A 9695-nucleotide genomic window follows, 5' to 3' on the forward strand; every position below is an offset into this window, starting at 1 on the left:
TTCCCGAGGGCTGAAGTGAGGTGGGGGTCCCCCGGCTCTCCCCGGGGGGCAGGCGGCAGCACGAGGCGGCGGTGTCTCCCCGGTACCCGGCAAAGGGGAGCGAAACCGGCCGGCTGGAGCTCCGGGGGTGCACAGCCCGGCCCCGCACGGCAGAATCCTTCCCTGGGTTTTCACCGTTGGCTGGGTGTGACAAACAGGTTCATTTTGTGCCTCCTCTTTTCCCAGCGTCACCTTCTGCGTCACGCGAAGAAAATCCTGCGCGGTTGACGCCGCTTGCTGCTCAGGTAACGGCACGTGTGGGGCCGGGGGAGCGGGGAGAAACATTGGCGCGTTCAAGGACGCTGCAGGTGCTCCGCGTCAAACCCAGGGAAAAGGCAAATTTGTGCCGGTGCAGAAAAGCTGATGAACAGTTGCCGTGAACAGAGCGCGCGCGCCTCGTTCCTGCATCGGTCCCTGGGTAGTTACGAGCGTTTTCCTTTCAGGGAAAAGAATGAGCTTTCGCCTACGATAAATTAAGAGCTGCCTGTGACCTTCTTTAGGGTCAAGTGTTTCTCTTCTGTTTGTTCGTACTGATTTTACGGGCAGGTTGGAAATAGCCTTTTATTTTTACACGCGTAATTGTAATTTGTAGTACTACGTGGTGTCAGGAGAGTGAATTTTGGAGCACCCAGGTACTACTAGAAACGTAATGAACGAGACACGATGGAAACTGATACTTCAACTTGATTTTTACTTGATTTTTTTTTCATTAGAGTGTTGACGGCATGTTGTCCTGTGGCTCCATCCACATTCTGTTCAGCGGAGTCTTCAATCTAGGACTTTGAAGGAAAAAAGTTGGTCCTTCCAAAACAGGGCTAGTCATTCATAGGATCGAGGCATAGACTTGGCGAGCCGCTTAAGTACGTGATCGGAATTAAAGCCAAATGCCGCTTCGCGTTGCTGCTGTTGGTCTTCGCTTTCATTAGTTTTCCCGCTGCTCCGTCATGGTTGGGAGCTCTGAATCATCCTTTTTTTCGCTCCCTAACGCATTTTTCTCCCCAAGGAGAGGCTACGTTTAAAAGCTACTTAGTTTCCTCACAAACGCATTGGTCAGTAAAATGGAGTTAGGATGCTTGGAACCACAAAAATGACACCAGTCTTACAGATCTGGACTATTTCTGAACACGTGTTCATCGCGTGCAGATGTCATCGGGATACGGATCATCTGCACTTCGTGCTCTGACGAGACGATCAGCTGAGACAGGGACGAGCTCCAAAAGGAAAGAAAGGTACAACGTCAAAGTTTTGTTTTGTTGTTGGGTTTTGTGGGGTTTTTTTGTGTTTGTGTGTTTTGGGGGTTTTTTTGTTTGTTTTTTTTTTTTTTGTTTGGTTGGTTGTTTGTTTTTCCTTAAGAGTGCGACGTTGACTGGTGGCAGCCTGCAGAGCTCTCTTGCTGCCTGACCTCTCTTTTCCTTCTCTGTCACTCCTCTTTCTAGGCAAGTGAGTTCTTGCGAAACTAAAGCTGCCAATGAGCCAAAAAAAAGGCACGGTTGTCTAAAACATGCAGAAGCTCTAGTGGCCTGTCTCAACAACCGCACCAAAGACGATGCCAAATACTTTCTCCTCCACTCAGTTGTAGCCTTCACAGAAGAGGAAGCTTTGTGCTCAACGTTGTTTGTTTTTTTTTTTTCCTTTCCTCTCAGCAGAACGTCAACTGCCGTGAAAGTACGAGACAGGTGGAAAGGATCCCTAGTGGTCTGCAAGTACAAGGTAGGCCTGTGACATGTGTCTGCGTTTTTCCTAAGGTGCTCGTAGCACGGACTTTACAGTTAACACGAGGAACGTGGCAGCTCTCCTTCTATGTGATTTTTTAACGTGAAATATTTTAACGCAAATACTAAAAATAAAGGAGGTCTGTTCTGGAGCGTGGTACGCCTCTGCAAAGCTTGCTTCCCTCCGTCTGTTTTCTCTTCCTGCAAGCACGGTCTTCTGTTTCTGTGCGCTTGCTAGGAAAGGGTGCTGTGAAAATAATGTTGGACTAGAAGAGGAAAGGAACCGTTTGTAAGAGTTGGGATGTTCGGGAGAAACAGGCTTTGTTTTCACGATAAAAGCTGTATGCTTTTTCAGTCAGTCAGTTTTTAAAATGCCTTACAGGAGCACTCGAACACCTTACTGAGATGCTAACATCTGCGCTAAAAGCAATCAAGGTCAAAGAAGAGGCGTGGACAACACGGGACAAATCGGTGTCGCTTCGGTGCGCTTTCCAGGCTTTCCCGAGAAGCGGTAGCAGCCTCGTAACTAGCGACAGAGAGTCCTGATGTGGTTTTGGTGAGTTACTGCTTCTATCGCGTCCTTTTTCCTAACCTGCAGCGCGTAATTTTGACTTTGGTTGGAAAGAGATTTTCCAGAATGGAAATCTTTCTCGTTCAAAGGAGTCGCCTTTTACGAACTTCCCCTCAGAATGGATCTGCAGAGATGACGTGCTCGGCAGTAGAAGTCATCCGCAAGGAGACTTTTCGCGCTCTCTCTGGAAAAAAAAAAAAAAGGGGTAGGTCGATTTCCTTGCACAGACCCAAGCGCGGCACGTCTTCCGATAGTCGACGTACGGCTGATCTTTGGTTCTCGGGTGTAACGGTCGAGAGATCGTAAAGACGCGTTCCTCCGCACGCTCGGGTACGGCCAACAGCGTTAGCAAACCTGCCGGTCCTTTTTGGTAGCCTGATGTATTGCAGCACCGGGGATTTGATATTCCCCACCGCCTGCCCCCCCCCCACCCCTCCCCAAAAATGTAAAACCGTATGGGAGATCTCTTATCTCCCTGATTTTTCTATCGTAAACGAAACTTTAAAAAGAAAGTTAAAATTGTATAACTTCCAAACTGACTTGCGTTGTTTAAACTGCAACTGCCAAATAGCTGTAGCGTATAATTTATTAGGTGTGCTTAAGCAGTTAGGTAGTTGCTCTAAACGTTTAAAAAGAGAGGCAACTGATCGGGTTTTTTTCCCGATCTTTTGGCAGAGCGCTCTGAAGTCCTTTATTTCTGCCTCGCTTTCAGTGGCGCGTTTCCCCGGCAGTTGGGTAGCATCGGTCTCGGCGCAGCTGGCCAGGCGTCCCTCCTAGTCATGTGACGCACGCAAAACCCCTGGTCAAACGATAGCTGTGTAGTTTGGAGGTAGATAATTTAACGGTATGAATTCACAGCTACGCAATTTCAATTAACGCAAAAGGAAAATCAAATATTTTTATAGTATAAGCCTTCTCGTTGTACGTCTGTAAGCGTACGCATGCCTTTTTAGCATAAAATGAATTGCTGAGGTTTGTTCTTTCTTTTTCATTTTACTCTTCAAAGTTTTACGCTTCACTTTCAGCTTTATCGGCCAAGCGAGCGAGATGCGCAGCAGCAGCTGCAGCAGCAGCAGCAGCAGCAGCGCCAGGGCTGGAGCTGTGGCGGCGGATCCGTGAGCGTAGATGCCGATTACGGCGCGCCCTTGTCCTGCAGCCTCACGGGGTTATCTCCCGGCAGCGGTGCTGTAAGGAAGGGACGAGGCGTTTTCCGACACCAGCGAGAGCGTTTACTTCTCTGCGAAGGACGCGTTCAGAATCGCGTCAATTAGTCCTCACGCGGATTTTAAGCGTTCGGATCGCTCGAGCTTTTAAAGGCCGCGTTGTATTTCGAGCTGACCCGTTTGCCTGGCACCCTCCTTTAGCTCGACTGCTACCCTCTCCCTTGTCCTGACCGAATTCCTCTGCTGCCTTCGGTGCTGTTTTTTTTAACGTGCTGAAATATATCCGTTGGGATTTTTGTTTTTCAGATGCCGCGCTGTAAGCGTCCCGTGGTGCTCAGGAGAGACCCCCGGCCCGGGTTTGCCTGCCGGTCGTTGGGCGTGCTGAGGGTAAGGGGCCGGCTGCCAGCCTGCGGGACGGGGGCTGAGGGGGGGCTGCAAGCGTTTGGGGGGGCCGCCCCTCCTTTATCTTTCTAGCAGAGCCCCCCTTTTTGGCGGGGGTGCGTGCGTACATACGCCAACGGCATTATTAAAGTAACGAGCTGCCGGTTGGGGCCGTTTCCCTCATGTTGTGCCTTTTTGGGGGCTGAATAAAAAGGGGGGGGTTGGGGGCCTGGAGGGGCGATGATGTCATTTGGGGCACCCCAACATCACCGGCGGGCTGATGATGCCGTGGAGGAGCAGGTGAGTGGGGAATGGGGGGTCATGGGGGGTCCCCCCCCCCCCGCCCAAAAAAGGGGGTCACAGCCCAAAAGTGCCTGATAATTCCTGGGGGGGTTCAAAAATTTTTAAAAACTGTAAATCTATCTGTGACGCCTCGAAATAGAGAAAAATCTCTCCTTGTTCTATACATTGAAAAATAATATTCCTTTATATGTATACAAGGATTTCAAAATAGGAACCTATATCTGCCCTATTATCTAAAGGATTTTAGAGCATAAAAAAATTCGGAAGACGTATATAGGGTTTTAAAATACAAAAAGAACTCCCGTCTATATAAATTAAAAAAGAAAGCACTTCCAAATGCAAAAGGGATGATATATTTTATGTGTGAAGGAATTGAAAATAGAAAAAACTCTGAATAGATACCGCTGTCTACACTTACTACGTGTTACATAGAGAGCCTAAATAGGCATTATATGTAATCTAAGAGATGATCTATAAGTGCAAATAGAAATCTAAGTCTATAAAGAGATAAGTGTAAATATACGTAAGTGTAAATAGAGAAGTCTATAAAGACATTTAAGTGTCAAAATACGTAAGTCGACAGATATCTAGTCTGAGCAGGTATTATATATAATGAGTGGGAAATAGGGGGGTATAAGTGAAACATAAATACATTCACTAAATATATAGAGAGAGAGGTATGTGTAAATACGTTAAGCGTAAACGTCTATGATAGATAAGGTTTTTAAAATGCAAAGAAACCCTGTTTCTAGAAAGGATTTAAAAACTCTTCACCCCCCCGAAACACCTCTCTGTTGAAGATCCGAAAGCGCTTTCAAAAGCTGCCTCTTCCCTGTTCTCTTTTTCCGTCTTTTCCCATCCTGATTGGGGGCCGGTCCCCCCAACAGGGACTTTCCCCTGCAGGGCCGTGCACACAGAGCGGGACCTGCCGCCGTGGCCTAAAAACACCACAAAACCCCTAATTCGGGGCCTGCAAGGGGTGGGGAAAAAGAAAACCCGCAATTTGGGGGGGAAAAATACCCAACTTGGAGCTCCCGGGAAAGCCAAATCCACCAGGATTTGGGCAGCCGGAAAGCAAAAAAACCCCCATTTTCATGCACAAAACGAAAAAGCAAAAATCACCAAGTTTTGTTGTGAAAAAGCGTTGAAAAACCTCCAAGTGGAATATTTTGGAAAAGGAAAAAACCCCAGCTTTGATATTATAAAAAAGCAAAAAAAACCCCGATTTGGGGAAGCTTTGGGGTGAAACACCAGCCATTTGAGGGGCCCGGACCCCTGGGGTGCTGCCTGCCCCGCCAACCTGCCCGTTGCCCCCCGCCCAAACTCTGACACCCCCCTCCCGCTCCCCCGCCCCCCACTCCCACCCCGCTCTCCCTCCTCCTGCGTTTTGGGTTTGTGCTGAGAACGGCGTCGGTGACGCGGGGCTGCGTGAGTTCCCGCTGCGCAGCGCTTGCACGGCGCCGGGGGCTGTGCTGCTCCTCGCCCCGCCCTGCCGGCGAGCGGGCTGGGGGTGCGCGAGGGCCTGGGAGGGGGCACCGCTGGGAGAGCTGACCCCGGCGGACCCAGGGGGTGTTCCAGGCCCTATGACGTCAGGAAATAAAACTCGGGGGGGAGGTCGGCGGGGGGGCCGCTGCTGGGCTGCGGCTGGCTGGGCGGGCATCGGGCGGTTGGCGGCGAGCCCTTGCTTTCGTTTGTACCGCTTGTCTGTCTGGGGTTTTTCTCTCTGTTGTTTGGGGTTTTTTTTTTTCCCCCCTTTCCCTCACGAGTGGAGTGTTTTCACTTTTGCCCTTCCAATTCTCTCCCCCCTCCCGCTGAGGGGGCAGCGAGGGAGCGGTTGTGTGGTGCTGAGTTGCCGGCTGGGATTCAACCCCGGCACAAGGTGAGTGGCAAGCCCTGCCTGGCTAAACGCTTTAGGCTCCCCGCGTTATTCCTGCCATCTGGCGAGGCCCTCCTTGTTCTTTCCTGCTGCTTTCAAGTGCCTTGTGCTCCAGCAGCAGGCTGGGAAGGAGGGTTGTGGCAGGAGCGGCGGCCCCCCGTGACTCCTTCTCGGGCTGTGAGCTTCGCCCCGCGTGTGGGCTGCCGAGGATCGTGGGCTCTGCAGGGGCCACAGGCAGCCCGCAGAGCTTGAGGCCGAGCCGTTCCTTTCCCCCTGTGAGCATCTGGGGAGGGGGACTGGGGGGGCTGCGGACCCCCGAGGGGGCCGAGGAGTGGGGCTGTGCATCCCGGGGGGGCCGGGGAGTGGGGCCGGGGGGGGCTGCGAGCCCTAGGGGGTTGGGGAGAGGGGCTGGAGGACTTCCGGACCATAGAGACCAGACCAGTCCAGACCAGAGAGTATAGCTGGAGGACTCCCGGACCATAGAGATGGCGGACTCCCAGACCAGAGAGTATGCCTGGAGGACTTCCGGACCATAGAGACGGAGGTTAGATGCATAGAATGTACCCGGGGGACTGCCGCACCATAGAGGAAAATGTCCGGCCTAGAGAGTACCCCTGGAGGACTGCCGGACCATAGAGAGCAAAGTCCGGCCTAGAGAGTACCCCGGACCATAGAGAGCAAAGTCCGGCCTAGAGAGTACCCCTGGAGGACTGCCGGACCATAGAGAGCAAAGGCTGGCCTAGAGAGTACCCCTGGAGGACTGCCGGACCATAGAGACGGGAGCTGGACCAGAGAGTACCCCTGGAGGACTGCCGGACCATGGAGAGCAAAGTCCGGCCTAGAGAGTACCCCTGGAGGACTGCCGGACCATAGAGAGCAAAGTCCGGCCTAGAGAGTACCCCTGGAGGACTGCCGGACCATAGAGAGCAAAGTCCGGCCTAGAGAGTACCCCTGGAGGACTGCCGGACCATAGAGACGGGAGCTGGACCAGAGAGAACCCCTGGAGGACTGCCGGACCATAGAGAGCAAAGTCCGGCCTAGAGAGTACCCCTGGAGGACTCCCGGACCATCGAGATCAAGGTCCCCCAAGAGCTGGGGAGTGGGGCTGTGGGTCCTGGCGGGACTTGAGAGTGGGGCTCCCAGGGGGCTGGAAAATGGTGTGGTCGGGTGCTGTGAGCTCCGGGGGTCCTGGGGCTGAGAAGTGCTTGCAAACGCTGGGGAGGGGCTGCGAGCCCTGCGCATGCGCGGTCCCCGGGCGCCGTGCGCATGCGCGGTCCCCGGGCGCCGTGCGCATGCGCGGTCCCCGGGCGCCGTGCGCATGCGCGGTCCCCGGGCGCCGTGCGCATGCGCGGTCCCCGGGCGCCGTGCGCATGCGCGGTCCCCGGGCGCCGTGCGCATGCGCGGTCCCCGGGCGCCGTGCGCATGCGCGGTCCCCGGGCGCCGTGCGCATGCGCGGTCCCCGGGCGCCGTGCGCATGCGCGGTCCCCGGGCGCCGTGCGCATGCGCGGTCCCCGGGCGCCGTGCGCATGCGCGGTCCCCGAGCTCCGACTACAACTCCCGGCGTGCCTCGCGCGGGCGGTCCGGTGGAGCCGCGCGCTCATTGGTTGCGGACGGCATTTCAACGGGGCGCCGTGCGCATGCGCGGTCCCGGGGCGCCGACTACAACTCCCGGCGTGCCTCGCGCGGGCGGTCCCGTGGAGCCGCGCGCTGATTGGTTGCGGACGGTATTTCAACGGGGCGCGCGGCGGGCTTTGCACCGAGGCGGCGGCGCAGCGTGAGTGTGAGGAGCCGCGGGCCCGGGGAGCCGGGCTGTGGCGGGGGGGGGGGGGGGGCGGTTCTGCAGGCTCCGGGGACGGGGGCTGGGGGGGCTCCAGGCGGGGGAGGGCCTGTGAGCATCTGGGGAGTGGGGAGTTGGGGGGGGGCTGCGTGCCCTAGGGGGGCCGCGCAGTGGGCCGGGGCGGGGGGGGGGGGGGGCGCTTTGTGCAAACAGATCCTCCCTGCGAGTCCCCACTGTCGCCCCGTGGGGCCGGGGACCGCCCAGCCCTCCCTGCAGGCAGACTGGGGGCTTCGCGGGCCGAGTCGAGGGAGGAGCTGCTGGAGAGAGGGCTTAGAAACGCCCTTCTGCCCCCGAAACTGCTGGAGCGTTTGAAGGGGAGGGACAGGTCCAGCCCAGGGCTGTTCCAGGAGCAAAAGCTGGTCCCAGCCAGCTCGCCTCTGCTCCCCCGGCACCGGGATCGGACCTTTCAGCCCCGTTTCTGCCCGAAGCATCACGCAAGCGCTTGCCCTCCCCGGGGGCACCTTTGGGACTTGAGAAGAGGCGCAGCAGCTGGGGTTTTGGGCTCAGAAATGGGCGCTAAGTGAGCTGGTTTGGGGGCCCAAAGCAGAAGCCGGTTTGGCCGTTTGTGCGGGGGGATGGGAGGGCGTTGGGGGCTGCGGGGGAAAGCAGGGGGTGGGCAGGGTGCGTGGACCCTCTCCGGGGAGGGGTCGGGTCTGGTCCTGCTGGACCCCGAAGTGCGGGAGGCCGGCACGCACCAGGCCCAACTCAACGTCTGCGGTGGTCTCTGGGGGGAAGAGGTGGTCTCTGCTTTTCAGACCCCGTACGCCCTCTTCGAGTCCAGCTCTTGCTTGTCGACTGCTTAGAATAGTTATTAACTAATTAGTCGTACAAACTCATTAATGCTTATACAATGTCCAACTATGATATTTAATCCTAATAGCCGAGTTTTGACGGCGATTGGTTTACGACCTTGTCAAAAGCCCAGGCTGTTGTAAATAGCCGGAGCTTGTAAGGAGAAGGAGCTGAAATCAACGGTGCAGAGCGGGAGCTTCAATTAGCCAGAACCGTAGCAAGCAGGAGCTGGAACGAGACGGGGTGTCTGCTGTCTGGGGCATGCCTTAGCCAGAGGCAAAATTACCAGCAGCTGTAACGAGCGGGAGCTGCGATTCGCTGCAGTGTCTGTTTGCCGGAGCATCCGTCGGCCAGACTGCACTCCCAGCACGGCTGAAGAGCAGCCGGGCGCAGGCAGGGCTGTCCCCGGCGAGGCGCTCCGAGCGGCAGGGAGGCGAGTTGTCCTTCTGCCAGCGGGGAGTCCGGCCTCTTCCCTCGGGGATTAAATCCACGCCACGCGTGGATCCGCTCTCTTTGCGTGGAGGGTCTCTCCCGGACCCGTTCCCGAGGGCTGAAGTGAGGTGGGGGTCCCCCGGCTCTCCCCGGGGGGCAGGCGGCAGCACGAGGCGGCGGTGTCTCCCCGGTACCCGGCAAAGGGGAGCGAAACCGGCCGGCTGGAGCTCCGGGGGTGCACAGCCCGGCCCCGCACGGCAGAATCCTTCCCTGGGTTTTCACCGTTGGCTGGGTGTGACAAACAGGTTCATTTTGTGCCTCCTCTTTTCCCAGCGTCACCTTCTGCGTCACGCGAAGAAAATCCTGCGCGGTTGACGCCGCTTGCTGCTCAGGTAACGGCACGTGTGGGGCCGGGGGAGCGGGGAGAAACATTGGCGCGTTCAAGGACGCTGCAGGTGCTCCGCGTCAAACCCAGGGAAAAGGCAAATTTGTGCCGGTGCAGAAAAGCTGATGAACAGTTGCCGTGAACAGAGCGCGCGTGCCTCGTTCCTGCATCGGTCCCTGGGTAGTTACGAGCGTTTTCCTTTCA

At 56.1% G+C, this 9695-nt stretch overlaps 1 long non-coding RNA gene across 1 annotated transcript; it reads left to right on the forward strand.

Moving 5' to 3' along the window:
• Window positions 1–610: 610 nt before the first annotated feature.
• Window positions 611–2534, forward strand: LOC142082540 (uncharacterized). The gene is made up of 5 exons (XR_012673726.1): window positions 611–899; window positions 1145–1268; window positions 1686–1749; window positions 2134–2307; window positions 2412–2534. It is a non-coding gene; the product is annotated as an uncharacterized LOC142082540 (long non-coding RNA).
• The last annotated feature ends 7161 nt before the right edge of the window (window positions 2535–9695 follow it).

The sequence above is a fragment of the Calonectris borealis genome, chromosome 4 (genome assembly GCF_964195595.1).
Source record: "Calonectris borealis chromosome 4, bCalBor7.hap1.2, whole genome shotgun sequence".
NCBI classification, from domain to species: Eukaryota; Metazoa; Chordata; class Aves; order Procellariiformes; family Procellariidae; genus Calonectris; species Calonectris borealis.